Genomic DNA, 23,539 nt, shown 5'->3' with positions numbered 1-23,539 from the left:
AATAACAACAAAAGTAAAATGTGATGCCTTGAGAGCAGTGGGGCCCACTTACTGGAGGTTTTCAGGCCAAGATCTGATGATTGATTACTAGAAATGTTATAGAAGGGACATTCTTTTTTGAGTGTGGATTGGACTAAAAAGTCACTGAGTTCTCTACCTACTTGAAAATTTTGTTCTTCTGTGTATTTGAGAATCAATGGTACTGCAGATTGTAGAAATTACATGAGGTGACAGAATGAGTGTTGGATGTGCACCCATTTTACAGTAGAGAAAACTGGAGCAAACCAAGGCTAAGTGACTTGCCCAGGGTCAAATAGATAGTAAGTTTCTGAGGGTGATTTGAACTCAGGTCTTCCATCCAAGTCAAGCATGACAAGCAAAAAACCACAAAAGTAATAAGGACTGTCAGGTTTGACTCTCTTCTTTCACAAATAAAAGAAAAGAGAGACTGTGTTTTTACCAGTTAGTAAATCCAATTCAAATCCAATCTAAGGTTGGATTTGAACCCAGGTCCTCCTGACTCCAGAGTCAATGCTCTACCCACTGTGACAATTAATTAAAGAAGACATTTTTTGCATTTCTTCAAGCAGTTTAATCACAATTTTTGCACAGCATTCTAGCCTGGAATGTTCAACCACTGCTTTCAGTTACTAACTTCCCTAATCAAGGAATAACACATTACATAAACCACTCATCAACAGCCATTAAGTCTTGCTTTGTGCACACATGGCAAAACAAATGTTCAAAAGCAGTCATTTCAATCAACTTGTATTTTGTCTACACAATGCTGAAATGATTCTTTTCTCTCCCACTGAATTGGATGAATTTACCAGGTTTTTTTTTTGTTTGTTTTGTTGGTTGGTTGGTTGGAGTATTTTTTGCTCTTAGGCAGAAAAGCTGAAATTAGTTTTATGAGCAGAATGTTGGTAGAAAATTGTAAATACAAGATGGATACCATCAGCCATTAAAAAAAAACAACATGTGTTTTCATGCATATTGTAGGAGGTAGGTATAAGAGGGTGATATAATTGATAGAGTGCTGGACCTGGAGAAAGGAAGACTTGAATTTGAATCTTAATTCAGGCGTTTTCTAGTTGTGAGACCTTGTGCAAATGACTTAGCCTCTGTCTGCCTCAGCTGCTAGATGGCACAGTAGCTAGAGCTCTGAGTTCAAGTATGTCCTCAGACACTTACTAGTTGTGTGACCCTTGGAAAGTCACTTAACTCTGTTTGCCTCAGCTTCCTTATCTGTAAAATGAGATGGAGAAGGAAATAACAAAACAGTCTGGTAACTTTCCTGAGAAAACTCCAAATGGGGTCACAAAGAGTTGGACACAACTGAAGCAACTGAACAGAAATAACAACTGCCTGCCTCAGTTTCACCATCTGTAAAATGGGGATTAATAATAATACCTACATTGTTGTGAGGATGAAAAGAAATATTTAGGAAAGTATTTTGCAGATTTAAAAGGTAGCTACACCCAGAGTTGTTGTTAGGACAAAGTGAGGTAACAGTTGTAAAGTATTTTACAAAACCCAAAGGGTTATATAAACACTGTGAGAGGGTGAAATTATGTAATAGGGTGAAAGACTTCATAGGATCTCAGTTTATGCATTGCTAAAGAAAGTGTTGTTAGGAAAAATGTATAGAAATTTGAGGATCAATGAACTCCTAGCAGAAGGCCTCCAGTGTGTTTGGAGGAAGCTAGGTAGCCTGGTAGCCCAATAGATAGAAGGTTGATCCTGGAGACAGGAAGACAAGTTCAAATCCTACCTCAAACACTTACTAGCTGTATGACCTTGGGCAAGTCATATTTAATCTGTTTCCCTTAGGTTCCTCATCTGTAAAATGGACATAACAATAGCAACTACCTTCCATAGTTATTGTGAAGATCAAATAAGCTAATATTTGTAAAGCCTTTAATAGTTGTTTGTTGCTCAGTCATTTCAGTCATGTCTGACTCTTCATGATCCCATTTAGGGTTTTCTTGGCAAAGGTACTGGAGTGGTCTGCCATTTCCTTCTCCAGCTCATTTTACAAATGAGGAAACTGAGGCTAACAGGGTTCATTGACTTGCCCAGCGTCACACAGCTATCTGAGACCAGATTTGAACTCAGGAAGATGAGTCTTCCTGACTCCAAGCTGGGTGCTCTATCCACAGCACCACCTAGCTGTTCTCTGGCACATAGTAGAAACTTAACAAATGCTAGCTGTACCATCATCATCTTCATCATTGTCCTCATCATTGTTATTGTCATTAGGGTAGGTGGCTCTTCTATGAAGGAGTTATGAAAGAGTGTGTGTAAGAATGCCACAGACACAGGACTAGAGATGAGCTCACGCACCATGGGAAAGAATGCCCACAGATTAGACCAAGTGCAAAGTACCAATACCTTCATCAACTGCCTCAAAGGATTTTTGGAAACCTCAACTACCATGTTTCCCCGATAATAAGACACTGTCTTATTAATTTTTTTTGGACAGAAAAACACCAGAGGGCTTATTTTCAGGGGAGGGCTTATTTTAATGAACATTGACAGCAATTTTAATAAACAGGTAAATGTGAACAAAAAAATGTACCTTTATTCAATAAGCAAATCACTGGGGAAGAACAGGATGACGCACTCACTGCTGCAGCTCTGATTGGATGCAGCTCGGAGCGCGGCGTGCGTTTCACGGGGGGAGGGGGAGGATGGTACATACAGAGGGTACCATAATGTAGTGTGTAGCGCAGGGGATCACCTTCACTACAGTAGCAATCTCAATAGGGCTTATTTTAGGGGGAGGGCTTATTTTAGAGGAATGTTACACAGTAAGGGAGGGCTTATTTTCGGGATAGGTCTTATTATCGGGGAAACACGGTATGTACAGATGTGAGTTTTCACTAATCACTAAAGTTTTCATTAATCACTACCTACTTTTCAACTGCACTTTCGGGGGCTATATGATGAAGGATTCTGCTATTTGGAATAAGAAGATGAGAAGATTACGCCACCCACACACCATCTTTTGTTACAAATAGCAATCAAGTTGCATGATGTAGCCTAAAACTGGGTGATTCAAGGACCCATGCACTTTCCAATGTCCAGTTGTGGCTACTTTACCCATTCATTCATATAAAGAAAATAACATGTATGTGTCACACCTTTTTAAAAAAATTGGTCATATGATACTTAATATGGTGAGGAAGAAAATAGAAGAGCTTAAATTATATGTATCTTCAGTCTTGGTAACCTTTCGCAGGTAGGGGGGAATACCAAATGCTTATACTTATTTCAAAATATGTCCTTCATTCTTAGGAAGAGAGGAAATCTGATGCATTCCCAACACTGGGTCACCACTTAAGTATGGTATTTAGAGAAAAGAGATCACAGTGGCTTGAAAGAAGACTAAATCAAATGAAGAAGGACTAGGGATAGAATTAGCCTCACATGCATAAACAGACATGGCTGGAAGCCAACTACCTTTATCTGTCTCCTTTTTGATACTCAACTAAAAAAAATCTTTGGTTTGGTAAAAACTAATTTAACAGGAAACCAGTAATTATTTTGAAATCTAAAGTCAAGGAAAATGAGATTATCTCCCATCATGTCATGTTGGTGATTCTCTTTATTTATGTAACCCTCATTGTCTTTCACCTAGACTGGTGAAAGACATAACCTGGTCACTGATCTCCTTACCTGCTTTTCTTCCCTCTCCAATCCATCCTCCTGAAGATGCCAAAGTGATTTCCCTAAACTGTAGGTTTGATCATATAATTATCCCACTCTAATTCCACTCTCCATTGCATGCAGGATCAGATACAAATCCCCTTGCTTGGTGCATAAGGCTCTTCACAAACTAAACCCCATAGATCTTTCCAGTCTTCTCCTAAATGACTCCCCTTACCACATTGTAGGATCCAAACTAACCTTGGTGCTTCACACATATAGCATTCCCATCTCTTGTCTGTATCAGCAATGCCATATTCACAATGCCTATGGAGATTACAAATATGCTGATATAATTATCCATCACAAAATACATCATGCTTGCCATATGGGGGAATAAGCTGGAAAATTTATTAAGATACCAAAAGACTGAGTCCCAAAACCAGAAAGTGAAAGCCATCAAAGTAGTTATGACATTGGCACAGGTAGATAAAGTAGAAAGCACCCACATTTTCAAGCCTTTAAAACAGGACAGGCTACCTCAGGCAAAGGTCCTCCTCTCCCCACTCACAGCAACCACCCAGCGTCCGGGAAGCGTGCTCCCAGCAGCTCCGGCCCCTGGCAGTCCTCAGCAGGAGTCCTTAGCAGAAATTCTGGCTAACTCAAAAAGGGCTTCGTGCTGTCACTGCCTCTGCTGCTGCTGCCGCCGTCGCCACCACCACCAGCCACTGCAGGAACTCTAGTTTGGCTTCCGCTTCCTCTTGCTCCGCCCCTTCCTGCTACGTCAGCAAGTCCAACGGGGCATGGAAGATCTTTAAATCCCATAACCCTTACATCATCTCAGTATCTTTTCACAGTCTTTTCCTCATCCCTGAAAGTCACTCCTTTCTCACCTCTACTTCTTAGAGAATATTTTCTTTCCTTCAGAATTTACCTCAAAAGCCACCTCAATATGACTGTTACTGTTTTCCCTTCCCCTATATCCTATTTAAATTTGTTTTATGCATGGGCAGCTAGTGGCTAGAGTACCCAGCCTGGAATTAGAAGATTCATCTTTCTGAGTTCAAACCTGGCTTCAGACACTTACTAGCTGTGTAACCCAGGGCAACTCACATCACCCTGTTTGGCTCAGTTTCCTCATCTGTCAAATGAGCTGGAGAAGGAAATGCTAAACCACTATAGAATCTTTGCCAAGAAAACCCCAGATGGGGTCACAAAGAGTCAGGCTCTAACCGAACAATAGTTTTATGCATATTCTGTATATGTTTATATGTGTACATGTTGTCTCTCCCATTCGAACATAGTCTTCGTGCAGTCAGGGACTCTTTCATATTTATCTTTGCATTCCCAGTGCCTAATATAGTGCCTAACACATAGTAGGTGCTTACATATGATGCTTAATAAATGCTTGTTGATTCATTAATTAATTGTATCTGGAACTGAAATACTATCTAGTGTGTAGCATCTATAACTCATCAGTATGCTTATTTTTATTATTACAGTTACAGCACTCATAATGAATACTAATAAACAAACTAATCCAATCCAGTCCAACATGCATCTATTAGGTGCCAACTGCTTGTAAGTGACTGTGTTAGGTCTTGTGAATATACAAAAACAAGACAAAAAAAAGAACCTGCCCTCAAGGAGCCTTTGCTCTGTTGTGTAGATACAACATGTAAGCAGATAGTTACATACGTGATCATTTGAGGAAGAGATAGGACATGATAACAAGTAAGGGGATCAGGAAAAGGGTCGCATTGGAGATAGCACCAAGACTAAGTGTTGAAGAAGGTCAGGGATCTTACTTTCAAATAATCAAATCAACATGTCAAGTGTCTGATGCTGTGTATGACCCCATTACTGCAGATATAGCAGTCCTTTGACAAGGTAGCTGGCATTCCTTGGGATTTGCTATGGTCCCCAAATTCATTACCCTATGTTCAAGCTTGTGCAAAACATCCCTTGTACAATTGAAAGAACTTGGACCTAGGTTCAAATCCTACCTATAATACTTACTGCTTGTGTGATCCTTGGCAAGTAACTTAACTCCTGGTTCCACATCTATAAAATAAGGAAGTTGAGATAGGTAACTGCAAAGATTATTGCTATGAGTAATAGAGAGCTAGACTGATCTTCAGATGACAGACACAATCTATCACTGGAATAACACCCAAAAGTTTTTCCAACACGATGAAACCCATAAAATATACATCCTCTTAGCACAATATGCTAGATCCTAGGTTCATTTTATGACCCAGTGAGATGTTGGAGAAGGACCTTCATGGAATAAGCAAAACAAACATGAAATAAATTTCCAAATAAAATCCCGTGGTTCAAATTGCTTACATTAACAAAGAACTGAAGGGGTGTCTAGGTGGTGCAGTGAATTAAGCGCCGGCCCCGGAGTCAGGATGACCTGAGTTTGGTTCCAGGCTCAGACACTTAACACCCACACAAAAAACACAAGCTGTGTAACTTTGGACAAGTTACTTAACCCCAATTGCCCTCCAAAAAAAAAGATAAATCCCATCTATTTACCCTCCAAAAAAGGCAAAAAAAAAAACCCCACAAAGAACTGAAAAATAAAATAAAACAATTACAACACATTTGTTCTGGATCTGCTTCTGAAGTCATCTTTGTCAATTGTTTATTAGGTGCTACATCCCCCATCTCCTCAACAGTCACACCTGATACAGACATGGCAGGAATAGGGGTGGGGTGAACAGATATTTTCATCACCAGAGTCTTTGGCACTGTTAAGTGATTCAATATCAGAAACAGAGATGATTTTTCCAATGGAAATGGCATTGTAAAAGTTGCATCAATTTGTTTTACCACCATACCTTAATGGTGAATGAGCTTTTTTATCTGCTCTACAGCTAAATTTTCCTATGTTTATTGTCTTCCTATATTATACTGTGAACTCCTCAAGAGTAGGGACTATCAGTGAAATGATTACATTTAACCACTATATATGTCTTAGAGTTTGCAACACAAGGTTTATTTGCTTTGGGGGGGGATTTGGAGGCAATTGATGAATTTTTTTCAATCAGCTCTTTTTTTGTATTCAGAAGTTCTAGGCAGACTTCTTATATTACTTCTTGCATTATTCTATGCAGGATTTTTGGCTTAATATTTTCTTCTGGGAGATCTATAATCTTTATTTTGTCAGTAAAGCATCTTGTCTTTGAGATCATGTTTTGCTTGTATAGATATTATGCTTTCTTTTAGTATTCTTTCTTTTTGCTTCTCTTCTTCTAGATTGTCCTTAATTTCTCTATTTACATTTGCAATCAGTTGTCTGTTTTGCTTCTTTGAAGAAACTCATCACCAGAGATTCGGGTTTTTCTTTTCTTGCCATTTTATATCTCTTGCGTAGGTCATAAATTCTGCTTTCATGATTCTTATTTCTCTCTTGAACCATTAAGAAAGAGATCATGCTCTGGTCCCATGTTCTTTTGGGAATTCACAGGCTCCCCTGCCTCATTAGATAGTCTACAGCCCATCTTCCCTTCTTTATAAGTATCTTCTATGTCACTTTATCTGCTTCTGGCCAAGTGGTTCTTCCTGCTGAAATCTTTGATAAATTCAGTCTTTTTTCCCCTTATACTCTATTATCACTCATTATCTGACTCTTTCCCCTTTTATGGAAAATCCTTGAGAGCTGGATCTCAAAGCTATTTCAGTATCTTCCCTTATTGGAAAATTTACTTTTCACTGTCCTTAGTCCTTTCCCCAATTGACTCCTGAAGGGATAAAACTGGTTCCCTCCCAAAAGAGATGCAAGTCTCTTTTCCTTCAGGCTTAGTGCAGCCTCCCTTCCTCTGCTCCCATCCCACCTTCCCTATTTCCCTTTGGCCCTTAATTCTCTGGCTGATTGCTGCAGTAAACATAGGCTGCTGCCTCCCCAGGGACAGCAGGCTTCAAATTTCCTATGCTGCCACCTTCTCCACAAGGTAGAAGATGAGGGGTAGGGAAAGAAAAAGACTGGGTTGAAGTCTGTTGTTAGTTGCTACAAAATAATACAGTAAGAGCAGGGGGAGTGTATACTGGTAAAAACTGCAGCAGCAGCAAGGAAATTGCTGAGCATTCTCCAAGAACAAGCCCGTGGGTCAGGGTGTGATGCCCTACCAAGCACAGGGGGTAGTGGGGCAGGGGGTATTAAGTATATTTGAGATCAAGAATTAACCTCCACTGTAATTTATAAAGTTATTACCTCAATTGAGCTTCTCAGCGTCTTGTCCACTGAAGAAAGATGCAATTATTCTAAGACTTGGGGGGGAGGGGGGAGTTAAGAGTTTATAAGGATTGGAGAAAATGTCTAGATTTCTATCTTATGTGTGATGTGTGTTGGGAAGGTCCCAGAGCAGGGACTGTCTCATTTTTATATTTGGATCCCTAGTGCTTTTCAGGGCAGCAAAGAGAGTACAATAAATAGAGTTCCATCCCTGGAGTTAGGAAGACCTGAGTTCAAATCCAGCTTCAGACACTTACTAGCTGGGCCACCATGGGCAAGTCACTTAAACCCGTTTGCCTCAGTTTCCTCATCTGTAAAATGACCTGGAGGAAAAAATGGCAAACTGATCCAGTATGTTTGCCAAGAAAACCCCAAATGGAGTCATGAAGAGTCAGAAACAACTAAAAAATGACTCAACAAAAACAACAGTGTTTTGCACATAATAACTTCTTAATATATGTTTTTTCATTCATTCACATATTCATTTTGTGGTTAGAAAGAACCTTCATTTATAGGAGAATGCAGTTCTAACTTGGTTAAAGCCATTGAGTATATTTATTCCTTGTTTCTTAAGTCAGAAACAACATAAAATAGAGTTTAATCTTGGACTCTCTTCTATTTCATTGTTTTTATATTAATCCATTAAGAGCAGCGCAGAAGGTCCCTGAATTTCATGCCTCATCAGTTTTTGATCATCAGGGCCAGGGCCTACTCAATGCTGACACTGCAGAACTTTTGTCTCAGCTGCTATTGGATTACCAAGATTAGTGTATGCATTTCCTAGGCTCAGTCCATCAAGGGATTTAAAAATTAACTGTCCTAAAATAGAGACCTTTTGGAATGGAACTTAGCACCTCATTTAGGCAGCCAAGAAGGTGAGAGTTCCATCAGAGCCACTTGCTTATTACATTCTACCAAAATGTTAACTGGAAAAGAAAAGTTTACTTCCACTCCCCCCCCCCAAATGGACTTAATCAGGGCATTCTAAGACTGTGATCTGATGGATCAGAGTGTGACCTTTTACAAATATGTTCGTAAGATGTTTCATGCTGATATTAACCCTGCTATTTAATGTGAAACAAATGGGTTTTTGTTACACATTCAGATGTCAGCAGTCTCAGGAGGAAGTTATTAGGGATTAAAGAAAAACATATTTTTTTAAACAGTTAGTCATATGAGGGATATTGAACCCCCCTATAAAGCTTTAAAAATAAAATGGAGTATATATACTATAACAGCAGAAAAGTTTCTTGTAACATGAATGTTTGTATTTGGGGCATGCCCTTTGATGCTTGAAGCTGGCCTGCTTTGGGAAAGACATCTCTTGTCATCCTTGCTCAACATTTAAGTTTACCCAACAAGGAACCCAGGAGAAAGGAAGGAACTGAGTAAAAAGAGGCTAAAATTATCCTCCTCTCTGAAATTTGGGGAAGCTACTATGCTTTTGAAAATTATGTTAAAGATGCACAATTAATAGCGTATTGTTTGCCTTCTCAAGGAGTGGGGAAGGAGTAGGAGGGAGGGAATTTGGAACTCAGGGATTGTTTTTTAATGTATGTTGAAAAAGTTTTAATATAATTGAGAAATATTTAATGAAATAAATGAAAACATTTTTTAAAAAATAAAATTATGTTAAAGCATCATCCACAGTATGACAATGGGAAATTCACTGACTATCCTGGCTCCTAACAAATGGAGGCAATTAAGCCCAGTGGAAAGAATGCTAGATTGAGAGTGAAAGGTCCTTGGTTTTGATCCCAGTAGCACTACTTATTACCTGTGTGACTTTGGACAAGTCATTTGCCCTCTTTGGGACTCAGTTTCCTGATCTGTAAATTAAGGAGATAGAGTTAAATGGTTTCTAAGGTCCCTTCCAGATCCAAATCTATAATCTTGATTAGAGTTATAAGAGGCTCCATCATTCAATCTCTTCTTGTTGTAGATGAGGAAATTGAGACCCAGAAAGATGACCAAGACAACACATATCACAAATGGCAGAGCTGGGATTGAATGAGTGAACTATTCACAGTTATTCAGTACTCTGGTATTCCAATTAACAATGTGGGTACCCTCTTGAGCAGTATAGATTACAATTCATGTGTGCTTTCTCATCCAGGATAATTATTTTCAATGTAGTCTTATAGATGATTTGGTCCTTTAAAGGATTTCTTCTCGGTCCCTTAATATTCCATGGACACCAGAGCAGGGTTCAGGTTTGGCAAGGTTAATCTTTCATTCTTGCCACATCATCAACCCAAATTCTTTTTAATCATTTTTGAAACCACTTCTTCCAATGCATATATACAATTAATAATATGCTGCAGCTGACCTATAGCCACCACACAACTCTCCGTGGTCCTTTGAGTCACCCAAATTTTTATGTTCCATTAATTACTGGTGCTATTGGAGCATTCACAAAGAGACCTATGGCTGAAATTTGTTTTTATGCCTTGACTGAAAGAGAATACAAAAGTGATCTCATAAAATAGTGCATCTTTTTACCCTAAGAAACACCTCTGTTTTCTTCATGTCTTCTAAATTCATTATCAAAGAACCTCGCCATAGAGGTAGAGAGGAGAAGATGTTACAAGGGCTCAGATTGGTACATGTTTCTCTCTATCTCATATCCTAGTCTCATTCCAGGCCTTATTCCTTTGTTTTTGAAGAGGACCAATGATATCATGACTTGTGTGTGAATTCGATTTAAGTGAGGCAGAGGTGTGCAAAATTGTCAGCCTCACTCTGTCCTCCAGTGTCATTGGAATCCAATGGCAAAACCAAAAGTCAGGATGACTGGTGATGGTCTAGGATGAAGTGGGTGACCTTGGCCTTTCTAAATTAAACCTTTCCCAGGTCTCAACTTGGCTGAAGCAACACCCATTCAATGATGAAGGGCTAGTTAAGTATTGAGACAAAGGATGACCTAATTTACCACCATGAAAAATAACAGTCTGGGAGGGGAAGACTCTCAAAGTTTCTGGCCAGAACAGAAAATAATTGTTATTGTTGTCATTGGGTAAACCCAAAGAAGAAGAAATTGAGAAGTTTTTTCATAGAGAACAAAGTGTGGTCTGGTCCCTTTCTTAAAATTCCATAGCCTTCTTAGGCAAGCTAGGAAATTAATTTCTCCTTGATCCATTAACTAGCAAGACAAATTCCCTCACTTTGCAGATGAGGACACTGAGACCCTCAGAGAGATTAAATGATTTGCTTAGATCACACAGGCAGTAAGTAGATTCTAACTCAGAACCTTTTCTCTAAATCTAGAGCTGTTAACATGAATACTAATGAAAACTAAATGAGAAGACTGGAAAATGAACAAGATTAGGAGATGCTTTTATGATAATGATCTTCATAAATAATGCATGTAATCTACAACCCGTTATTATTGAGAGGGAAAAAAAAAAGTTTTGGTCCTACACAGACAAAATTCAGTCTTGGGATCTTCTCTTTAAAATCTTCATGGTTTTTGTTCCTCACCGAACATTTCCTTTGACAACATCAAAAATGAGTTTCTTTCCAGGTCCCCACCAAATAAGAGAAATAAGTCTCGGCAACCATGTAAGCACCCAGGCTAGCAAAGTGTCTCATCTACAACAGGATTCATTTTAACCAAAAGAAAACACAAGTGACTCACACCCAAGCTCATAAACAATCAAAATAACTCCTTTCCCCTCTGTGGTGGCCCTCTGCCTGCCAGGGGTCCCCATGTAATTATCTAGTGCAACCTAAGCGTCCCCTCTTCTGCAAGGGGAAATAATTCAGGATTGAAAGAAAGTTAAGCAATTTTTTCTCCCTGATGGACCCTCTACATCCAGGGGAGGTAGATTCCATTGGTGTAAGGGAGGGGTGGGGAACCTACAGCCTCAAGACCACATGTGGCCCTCTAGGTCCTTGGGTGTGGCCCTTTCACTGAATCCAAACTTCACAGAACAAATCCCCTTAATAAAAGGATTTGTTCTGTAAAACTTGGACTCAATCAAAAGGCTGTACCCAAGGACCTAGCATTTTCAGCAAGGAAAAGCCCTTCTACCAGAGCTCACTGATAATGTTTGGCATCTTATAACCTTAGAGAGTTGACTGAGGGAACTTAAATATTAAAACCACTTCTCAATAAGTATCAGAATAAGGAGCTGAATTCAGATTTTTCTGACTTTCAGGTCAATGTAGTATATTCCCATGAAAATGTCACTTAACATTTCCCCCTTCCATTGACTGATTCTTACCCAAATGCTTTCCATCATCAATCAATAAACATTTCTTAAGTGCTTATTATGTGCTAGGCATTGTGCTAAACACTCAGGTTGCAAAAAAAAGGAAAAGACTGTTCTTGCCCTTTAGAAACTTACAATCTAATGGAGGAGATAATACAAATATATACAAAGCAAACTGTATATGAGAGAAATAGGAAGTTACTAACAGGGAAGTCACTAGAATTAAGAGGGGTTGGAGAAGGTATCTACCTTTTTGTCCCACTTCTAGACCATGGATTTTTGGCATCGTCATACCTTTTTACTATACAATGGTATTCCATTAACCCCTTGTAATCACTCTTTTTTAAAAATTGGATATGGATTTCTGTTTTTTATATTCCTGTCACTGATCATGTCCTAGATCTATGGCAATGGTACACTGGTAAATGTTGAACAACTGCCCCCCACACACACACCCGTGGGGGGGGAATGTACACATGATGCACTTTTAAGTTTAATTTGCAGTATTAAAATTTTCCCATCAGTTTTGTAAATCTGGATAATTAATTAAACAATAAATTGAGCCCCAATTTTTGTAGAGTTTGCAGATTTACCAAGGTGTAAATGCATACACTGAAATTTTAACAAGACTCTTTGGGAAAGCGGTCTGAGCTGACGACAGCACACCTCTGCTATAAGGTCACATTTACCTTCTCGAGATAAAATTAATAGTTCATTTTATTTGTTATTTACCCTTTGTGCATTCCCACGTGGACAAATGAGGTCAAGTGTTTTATTGCTAGTTTGCTTTCTTATTTGGATATTAAGTTCTTATTGCTATGATGTGTTTGCTACCATCAATAGTATCTTACTTTGCAGATATTCACCAGTAATTTTCTTCATTCCCTCCTTCCCATTTCCAGTTTAGAGATAAGATTTATAAGATTCCTGGTGATTATATTTTTACTTGCTCTCATTGGGTCCTTCATTCTAAAGATACTCTATTACTTATCAGGGGCCCTTCATTCCTATGTTTTAAGCTAGATGTATCAAACATAGCCTGCAATGCTGCTGAATGTGGCCCAAACTAGATTAAAATGTAATTGGAAAATATATTTTTTAAATAAAATACATTAGATAGTAGATAATGTTAATATATAGTTTTTTAAGCCAATAGATTCTTACATATGGATTATTAGTACCATTTCTATTTGAGCTTGACAGCATTGCTTTAAGCGATGGACCAGACATGCAAATCATTTTGTCAAAGCAGTGGTTCATTTCTCAAATCAATTTTACTCTTCTGGAGTTCTTGGCTTCAATTCACAGTTAATAAATGCCCTATGTATATGTGTATTGTGCATGTATGTATGTATGTATCTATCTATCTATCTATCCATCCATCAATCTATCAATCTGCCTATCTACCCAACTGTTTATCTATCTATTCAATTATCTATCCATCCATCCATCCATCCATCCATCCATCCATCTATCTATCCATCCATCCATCTCTCTCTCTATATATATATATCTATCAATCCATTTATCTATTCATCTATCTGCAGAGATAAAGATGGAAATATTCCAAGCATGGAGATCAGCCACTTTGGGGATTAGCAAATAGAGGAGTTATGTCTGATGTGTAGGATTTAGAAATATACATTAAACTTAGTGCCATCACTAGATATGAGACCTGGGGAAAACCATTTTATGTGACTGCCCCCTCCCCCTGCAATAGTTTATAAAAGTGAAGTCAGGCTAAAATAAATATCATTGGCAGACTTGAAGGGTGAATTAATTATAAAATGATGATTTTTTACAGGTAAGACTATTGAACTAGGTAATATCTAGATTTCCTTCCAGTTCTAAAAGTCTATGGTTTTATGATTTTATGAATAAGGGTATCATATGCTTTACTTTGACAATGGGGGAAGGTTAATAAGCATTTATATAGTGCCTACTGTGTGCTGGCACTGTGCTAAGTGTTTTAAGAATATTTTAGTTGATCCTTACAACAATTCTGGGAGGAGGTGCTTTGATTATTCCCACTTTACAGAGGAGGAAACTGAGGCAGGCAGCAGTTTAATAACTTGCCCAGGGTTATACATTGTTGTGGTCCCATTTGGTCCCAAAACAATGGTCCCATTGTTTTGGATGTTTCCTCTAATGATAGAGATCAAAATTCATCCACGTCTATCCAATAGATACAGCCCTCCTTACCATGCACAGGGACTTCCTCTTCAATTTCTACTCTGTGCTGGATCTTATCCAACACAAAAGCATCTCTAGTGATCATTTCTATATCTCCTTATCTTACACCTTGCCTGATATTTATTATCAGAAGGTTATTTAATATTATTATCTCTGCTGTTATATTTTTTCAAAGAATATTCAATAATTTTGAAGTGTGGCTGGGAGACCCTTTATTGTACCACAGTTTTCATGATGTCATTTTGCTCTACCCAATCAAATAGGGCTTTTTGCATTATACAAATAATAACAACAGTAGAATACTATAGACAGAGTGTAAGTTCCTTGAGATTAGAATTTTTTGTCATCCGGTAATGAGAATGCAAATTTGGAAGATCTTCCCTGCCCCTAGGCTAAAGTGCACCTGAAGCCTGGGGTGGGAGGCTTGTTTTCCAGTAGATACATTTTGATTGGCCAGTGGGTCAATAAGGTTGTTACATTCTCTGAACCAGGAGAAGGCTATATAAGCCCTGATGTGAGGCTTTGTTTTGGGGGCTCACTTTGAGAAGTGTTCTGTGATTTGATATGGATTCTGGGAAGCCATTGCCCTGAGCCCCCTGACTTTGAAAAACCCAGATGTTGAAACCCAGATGTTGATTGGGTATGGATGTAATGGTTGGACAGTTTGAAATCTGTCTACTAGATCTGTTTCTGTCTTGACAATTCTGCCTGTATACTTTGAAGTTCGGGGTGCTGACCTTTTTCCCCTGAACAAGGTAAACGATATATGGTCTGACTGATTAAAGTAAGCTTGTTAACCCATTTTGAGTTGCTTTCCTTTATCAAAGCAGATCCAAGAACCTTTATGGGCAGCCACCCTGAGGATGCTTGGGGTGCTTGCTGCTACACATCCCTAGCTCCTAGAATAGTATCTGGCACATAAAAGGCACTTTATAAATGTTTGTTGACTGACAGATCTTGTTCATTACGCATTCTCTTTCAGTCAGTTATGTGATGGTAAAGATGTGGTCCGTTGTGGAATGTTACTTGGGAAAGTTTTACTGGTCCCTGGAAATATTGTCATCAAGGAAGTCCTTGATCCATGTGTTGATGTGTTGTATTGAGAAAAATATAAATTTACAGGTTAATAGTTGTTGATGCTGGTGCAGTGCATAGAGTGCATTTTTTTTTTAGGGGGAGGAGGGTCCACTCACTGGCCCAAACAGGACTCTGTGGATGAGGGAAAGATGAGTTGGACAAGTTGGCCAAACTGAGAAGCTGGAAGAGGGATGACCTCTGGAGGGGGTTTGTTTTGCGCTTTGTGTAGAGAAGATAGGAGAGGATAGCAGAGGAATGAGAGGGATCAGGCAGGGGAAGCAGAGAAGACAAGTCCAAAGCAGTGATGAATTCGTTTTGAATCTGTGCTTAGAATCAGGAAAACTCATCTTCATGAGTTCAAATCCAGTATCAGATACTTACCAGCTGCATGATCCTGGGCAAGTCACTTCACCCTCTTTGCCTCAGTTTCCTCATCTGTAAAATGAGAAAGGGAAGGAAATGACAAACCCCTCCAGCATCTTTGCCAAGAAAACCCCAAATGAGGTCACAAAGAGTCAGACATGACTGAATAAATGACTGAATGATTCAAAATAACTGAAATAAATGAACAACGGTTGTTAGTGTTCTCTTTGTGGCCTTGTTTTTGTTTTTTTTTTCTATAAATAAGGTCCAACTCTTTTCAATGTTGTTAGAATCTTCCCCTCCTTCAAATAATTTATGAACTTTTCCATTAGTGCTCCAGTAACTACATTGTCTCCAGCAGTACTCTCCTCTATATGTACCATTGAATCCAGCTGCTCTTCATGTCTTTCTCTTTAGTTCCATTTCTATTGTCTATAAACACAGTACAGAAACATTTTTTAGCCTTTTTGCATAAGATTAGAGTTAAAGCATTGGGATTTATTGTCTTTGATGATGAAAATCCTTGTTTATGTTTATGAAAATATAGTTTATGAAAATCCTTGCAGATCTTTTACATTTTATTTTCTGTTTATTGTCTTTCCATTTTCATCCATAAATGCTCTTGAAATGGCTTAGGTCAAGTGCCTGCTAAACCTTTCTTTAACTAGCTTTACTCTCCTCTGTTTCATTCTGCTTTGTGAGATGATACTGCTCATAATCTTCCACCATCTTCCTCTTTAAGATTTCATAAATGAGTTTATAATTTAAACTGATGCTGACTTTGGCTGCTATTTCTATCCACTTGGCAAGTAAGTCAAGTATTTGCTGATTTTGCTGATCAAGGAGGTCATTAATTTCCTTGGTTCTCCTTGTTACAGAAATCAATTTATATCAACTTAATTTCTGTATAAAATTATAATCTGTGCCAATGCCCTTTCTTCTCTCTATTGCCCTTTTTTATTCCTAATAACTTGAGTAAGTCTAAATTGAATTGTTTCAATTGTATATCAAATATTTTTCTTTCTCATTTTTATTTTCTCTCTAATAAGTGAGTGATCACACTATATTCACATATGTGCTAAAATTCGTGAAAGACCTTTGATTTCAATGGGGGAAACTCCTATTGTGGGAACTCTTTCTGTGGACACAGATGTAGACCATCTATGGCTCAGTTGATAAGACTAAGGCACATCAATTTTAAGTAATTTACCCAGGATTAAATAATTAATATGTTTCAGAGGTAGGATCTGAACTCATCATCCTGACTTAAAGTCCAGGGCTGTGATTCAGCCATTCATTCATTCAATCCATTCTTTCTGCTACTTCTGCGCAAATGTGCAGGCATGTATTGATGTGTATATGTCTAAAATGCTAAGGTCTTTTTCAACACCATCTGACAGAACTGTTGCCTCCAACCATATTGCCCAGCTGTTAATCATTGTAGCAGTATCTCCTTCCTCCTGCTCCTTCCAACCCCTGAAAACTACCACCACCACCAAGGACTAGAGACTCTTAAGAATGATGCTTAATAGAGTGATGTTTTGGATAATTGTCCCTGCTTTATTTTACTGATTTTATTTCACTAACCAAAGACTCTGGCCATATAAACATCCTGGCAATGATCTTGTTTCATTCCATAGCTCAGAGCTATAAAAAGTCCTATTTCTCAAGCTGTGGGTTGGATGATCTCCCTAAGGGGATGCAGGCCACTTTCAAGAAAGCCATGATCCAAAGAAACTGGAAAAAGAGAATACTGGGCTGTTGGATTTTGCATATGTGCTTGTGTGCCTCCATGTGTGTACGTGTGTTTTCCCATTGCTGCCTTTTTTCCTATGGAACATTTTCAATATACCCCTGATCTCTCTTTTTCAAGAGAAAATATAACAAAATTTACTTTTTTTCTTGCTTCTGAGAGCAGTTTTAAGTGACCTTTCTGAAGTGGGCAATTCAAAAATCTGGACATTTCCTAAAGATTTTCATTTCAATTTGAATGTTAATATATTCAGACACACCGTGTTTGGATAATCGACTGAATTTTGCAGTTTCATCTGGATGCTTGCCATCCTGTGAAACAGCTTGTATCTCAAAGAAGAAAAACAAGATTACATGTGAGAAAATGTTAGGAAGGGTGGGAGCTGATGTACATTTACTTTGTTCTCTCTCACATCGGGGGCCTGTTTGTGGGGATTGCTCATAAACAGGGTAAAGGACATTTTGAAAAGATTGCCAAAATTGGTCCCATCTTCTCCACCTTAAAAAAAAAAAGTTCTAAAATAAACTTTTGTAGAAAAGGTGTCCCAAAGGTTGAATGTACATATTGACCTCCTTAGAATGTAGAAGGGAAAAAAACAATAAATATAAAAGACATTGATAAACTATTCAAGGCTGACTGAGTTCAGATGCCCACCCTGGAAAGGTATATGAAGACCTTAATGATTGTTTTCTTGCTGAAATAGACTCTAGAGTGGAGGTCAATTGCATCCAACATCCTCATCTGGCAGTTTAAAAAAAAACAAACAAAACAAGAATGTTTAAAATAATCTGAATTGATATCATGTAATATTTCAAAGGTCAAAGTATTTCTACAGAAGGCTTTTTCATCGGGGTTCCTATGAAAATATCCAATATCAAAATAATTCTGAATCTTCAAGCCAATCTGAATTTCTATCTGAGTCTTTGAGCATGTCTATCACTGGTGGGTCCCACCATCAGTCCATTTCTAACTGGCCAAATTGATGAGGTCAGTGGCATTAAATCAAAAGAGGCTGTGAATCATAGCCATCTGTTTAGGTAACTGTGACTTGGCTTGTTATCCTGCTGACCATCAGGATAGACCTTGGAAAAAATTATTGGGAAAGACTAAAAATTGGGAGGGAAAGAAGAAATCTTCCTTATCGCCATGAAATCATCCTCCCCATTACCCACTTTCTGGGAAAATATTTTACTTTTTAGATTTGCTGAGGGAAAAAATGAAATAGACTATTTTGATTTAAATATGAAAATAGTCATAATAGGGAGAAGTGAAAGGATTTCATAAAGGAAACTGCTCTTCTAAGAAGGGATGGGGAAGAAGAAAGAAAATTTTCAGTCAAAAGAAGAGCCAAATGGAGAGAGAATAATTGTAATGATTGGGGTTGCAACAAGGAAGCACCAAGAACTTTGACCATGGATTCTATCCTGATCTGGAGAGAGACTAAAGTCACGCCAGAATAAAAATGGAGACCTCATGTTAAAGGAAATGTGAGGCTATATATTGCCTCTAGGATCAAACTTTTCCAGGCAATTTGCAATCTGAAGCCTGGGCTGCAATTTGAATTGTTCTATTAATACAGAGTTACTAGTGGCTGGTAGGGTCTTGCCTGTTTCTAAATAATCATTAAGTGGACACATGGTCAATAGAATTCTTGCTAAAATTTAGAGCCTATTCAATTAAAAACAAAAAACAAAACCAACATCTTGATGCTATACCAGTTTCTAAGCATCTCTAGAATCTCCCCTTTGCAAACAGGCTTTAATCATCCTAAATATCACAAAATCACATTAATTTGGAGGAAGCAGAGGAAAGTGAGTTCTGCAAGAGATAGCCAAATTTAGATTGCACGCACATCTTGGTTTGGGGGGTTAAGAATTGGTTTTTGTTGTTGTTGCTGTTGTCTCTAAATTGAATGTTTTCCTCTGCTATTTATCATTAAAAATTACAGTTTTAGCATTTACTTTTACAGTGCAAATTACAAACATGACTTATGGAAAACAATTTACTTCACTGGTTGTATGCACCAGCTGCCCGTAATTTGGCTATAAATTTAGAACATACTTGGTGTGTCAGCCAGCCTTGTGTGTATGTTGGGGGTAGGGGAAGTGGGATGAGAGAAAGTTAGTCTATCTTTCCTGAACTATGGGGGTTGGTTCTATCTATTTACATTTATTTCTTCATTATTTGTTCAGAGTATTTACCATCCTGGTAACATTGGTATTGGTAAACACTCTTGCACGTGGGCCAAAGAGGGAAAGGTCAGATTACTCCAACAAGCCAAAACCACTCAAGGAGACTGGACTGACTCCTCAAGGATCATTTCCCTCTAGGTGGGCTCTGGGGCTTCCTATACAGCAGAATGATTGGGGAAATTCGATCCCCAAACATGGAAGAAAGTCACAGACAACAAGCTATTTATTCATCCTCTTAATTAAGCCAAGTTATTTCAGTTGAGAAGAGACAACAAGATGTAGTAGATAGAAAGAAGCCTAGTGTCATAGTCAGAAAGAAGTAGGTTCAATTTCTGTTTACTAGCACAAAATAACAACAACCACAATAATAACAATAGTTCCTAAATTTAATAACAATAACAAAAAATTTTTACAGTAAGGTTTGCAAACCACTTTACATACATTTATGTTATGGTGAAAAAAATTCTGGATTTGGAATCAAAGGATTTGGGTTCTAGTTCTGGCTCTTCCTGTGTCGGCGAGGTACTTAATCTCTCTAAACCTCAGTTTCTTCAACTATAAAATGAGAGGGTTGAATTAGAAGGCCTCAAAGATACAGCCCATCTCAAAATCTATGAGCTAATAATCTCCTTGGAGACTTACAACACTCCCGTTAGGTAGGTCCTACAGTTTTACCCATTTTAGAGATGAGGAAACTGACTTGCCCAAGTAAGGACAGGATAATAGGATATAAAAAGACTATATATTATATATATTAAAAATAGGATATAAAAACTCATGCCTTTCTAACCCCAGGTCCAGCTTTCTAACAATGATACCACACTGCCTCATTGTACCAATGTATACATGATGCCCTAGAAAGGGTTCTGTATTTGCAATCTGGGTCTGCCATTAAAGGATTATGGATTTAGAGTCAGAGGGGGACTTTGGAAGCCATTAAGTTCAACTGAAATTTGCAAATGGTAAAACTGAGGCCCAGAGAAGTCAAATAGCTTGCCCAGCCCAGATCTCACCTAACCTGTCAACATCCCAGGCAGGTCTCAAACTATAAATTATAGGCTGAGACCCTCCTTCCTCCAAAAAAATAAATCTAGCTGATATTTTGGTATAACTTCAGTTTTTTATGTTTTAGGACAGAGGAAAAGGTTCTGGTGTACCAGTCTGACTAGGTATTGTATCTGCCAGCAAAATGTCCAATCCCACATAACAAGTTGACATCACTGGATAAAGTAAATGATATTTTCCTATTACTGTACAAACATCTGCTGTTTGGGGATAATTAAGAAGCTCAAGGTTTCCCTTCCCCATGCTGACCTGGCTCCGGGATCTCTCAGAGAGCAGTTTCAGCTGCAATGAGCCAATGGAATGGTGGGGGTCAAGGACGGCTCTTGTCCCTGGTAACCAGACTTGCTGACTCCTACCAGACTAATCTCTGAGTGGGAAACTGACACCGGGCTCTGTGAGACATGCTCAGACCTGACTGAGGAAGACAGTCTTCTGCAGCAGGGTCAGTGACTGTGGTGCCTTAACTATTTATTACCAACTTAATCTTTAGGGCTAAATGGTGTGGCTGCCTCCTATCAACTTGGGCCTCCCTTCCAGTCCCCACCCACACCTCCATCCCCAAACAACTGAATTGTTTCCAATTTGAGAAAGGACTTTGTGGCTACACACACATGTATATACGTGCATACCCCTGTGAGTAGTAGATATGTATATATATATATATATATATGTATATATATAATATGTATAAATCATACATAAACTTGAATAACTGTCAACAATAATAAAAATCAAATACACATACAAAACAAGGGGCAAATTATTACCTCAATCTCTGAGTCTTTTATAAGGAAGAACTAAATGAATGAAATAATACCAAACAAGCAAAGAAAATGCTTTTGTCCTCATTTCCTTCCTTCTTTCCTTCTTCTTTACCTTCCTTTTCTCCTTCTCTCCCTCTTTTCCTTCCTTCCTCCTTTCCATCCTCCCTCCCTCCCTTACTTCCTCCTTCCCTCTTCCCTCCCTGCTTTCCCCTCCCTCCCCTCTTTCCTTTCTTCTTCCTTCTTTCCCTTATCTCTTTCTTCTCCTTCCTTCCTTCTTCCCTCCTGCCCTTCCCTCCTTCCCTTCCTCCTTCCCTCCCTTTCCTTCCTTTCTCCATTCCCTCCCTCCCTACTATGCTTCCTACGTCCCTACTCCCCTTTCTTATCTTTCTTCCTTTCTCTTTTATTTCCTTGTCTTCCTTCCTTCCACCTTTCTTTCCTCCCTCCTAACAAAAATTAAATCCAATAAGCATTTATTAAATACCTACTATATGCCAAGTATTGTTGTATGAGCTAACAGCCTCTGCCCTCAAGAAGCTAATATTCTGCAGGAGACAAACATGTACATAAATAGTTAAATGCAAAATATCCCTAAATTCCTAGAGAGGAGGTGATGAAGGTGACTCCACTGAGGAACCCAGATGGGATTGTTCTGAGCTCTGAATGAAGCTAGGATTCCAAGAAGCAAGGGTGAACGAGAAGAGCTTTTAAAGCACGAGGGACAGCATTTGCAAAAGCACAGAGGAAAGAGATGGGATATTTTGTATGAGGAGCAGCAAGTAGGCTTTCATTTCAATGTCTCCAGTATTAACAATCTGGCCTGTATTGCATTACATTCCAAATGCACCTTTTAGGTGGTTTTTTTATTTTCAAGGTGGAGGGAAAGCCAAAGAGACCAAGCACAATCACTTAACAGATCAGGTTAGAGTTTCAGGTAGCCAAGCCCCTTTGTCATAGTTCTTCAGGATTCTGAAAGGCTGCGGATGCAGGAATTGCCCATGCACATGCAGCCCCTCTGAAGGTGACCCACAGGTAGTACCCCATCCCTGTTAAAGGCAGGCCTTTCATCTGCTTTGAATTACCAGAGAGAGTGAGTGAAGGGGCCTCTCTTTCAAATAATCAGCTCCCATATCCCGTGCTGATGAGTTCTGCACATCCCTGAGATTTGTGGGAGGTTACAAAGCAGGATTATGCACCCCTGCTGATTTATTCACCACAAGGACAGCTAGGACGAAGCTGGTGCAGCTGCTGCTGGAAACCTGAAAGGAGTGCGAAGATTCTGTCTTCACCCTTTCTGAAGCCAAAGAACAGACCAAAAATCCCTGTGTGTGCATTGATATGAAGCCAATAGGCTTATTGTTTTTTAAGGTAAACTGATCCAGGTGGCAACAAAGGAAGCAAGAATTTGGTTTTTGTCCAGATCTGGGATTTCTGGGGAGCAGGAGAGGGGTCCCTCCCATGAGGTCAATCATACCCGGATCATCCTGTACCCAGGCAGATCAACAACTTGTCCATACCTGGCACATACAGAATGAACCTCAGAGGTCATCTGATCGAATTTCCTCATTTTATAAATGAGAAGACGGAGGCCTAGACAAGTAAAGTGACTTACCCAGGGTCACCCAGTCAGATTTCCAAGGCAAGACTTGAATCTAAGTCTTTCTGACTAGAGGACTAGCCTGCCATCCACAAGGCTGCACTGCCTCTCAGGATTAATAAGTCGGCATCTATATGTCCCTTTAAGGTCCTCCTGTACTTGGAAGTCATGGATAAACAGTTAGCCTCAAAACCAGGAAGAGCCATGTTCAAGTCATGTACTTTGACATGTACTAGCTACAGATAAACCCATTTTATAGATCATAAGCTTCTCCATTTAGAATTTGAAGGGGACATCTAGTTCAAATCCCCTTCGTTTTACAGTCGAAGAAAATAAGGTCCCATGAGAAAAAAAAATTAGAGATAGAGAAGACAGGTGGTGGGGAGGAGGGAGGGAGAGGGAAGGGAAAAGGGTGGGGGAGAGAGAGAGGGGG

At 38.9% G+C, this 23,539-nt stretch overlaps 1 long non-coding RNA gene across 1 annotated transcript in view; it reads right to left on the bottom strand.

Moving 5' to 3' along the window:
* LOC138166623 (uncharacterized) overlaps positions 1-23,539 on the bottom strand; it is a 58,074-nt gene that overhangs the window by 27,211 nt on the left and 7,324 nt on the right. The window contains exon 2 of the long non-coding RNA XR_011169650.1: positions 15,757-15,810. This is a non-coding gene — a long non-coding RNA (uncharacterized lncRNA). The remainder of the gene's footprint in view (positions 1-15,756; positions 15,811-23,539) is intronic.

The sequence above is a fragment of the Petaurus breviceps genome, unplaced genomic scaffold (genome assembly GCF_028583685.1).
Source record: "Petaurus breviceps papuanus isolate PSGF00001 unplaced genomic scaffold, PetGlider_PUasm1.0 225, whole genome shotgun sequence".
NCBI classification, from domain to species: domain Eukaryota; kingdom Metazoa; phylum Chordata; class Mammalia; order Diprotodontia; family Petauridae; genus Petaurus; species Petaurus breviceps.
The sequence above is the reverse complement of the archived record's forward strand: the minus strand, read 5'-3'. Positions and strand labels throughout refer to the sequence as shown.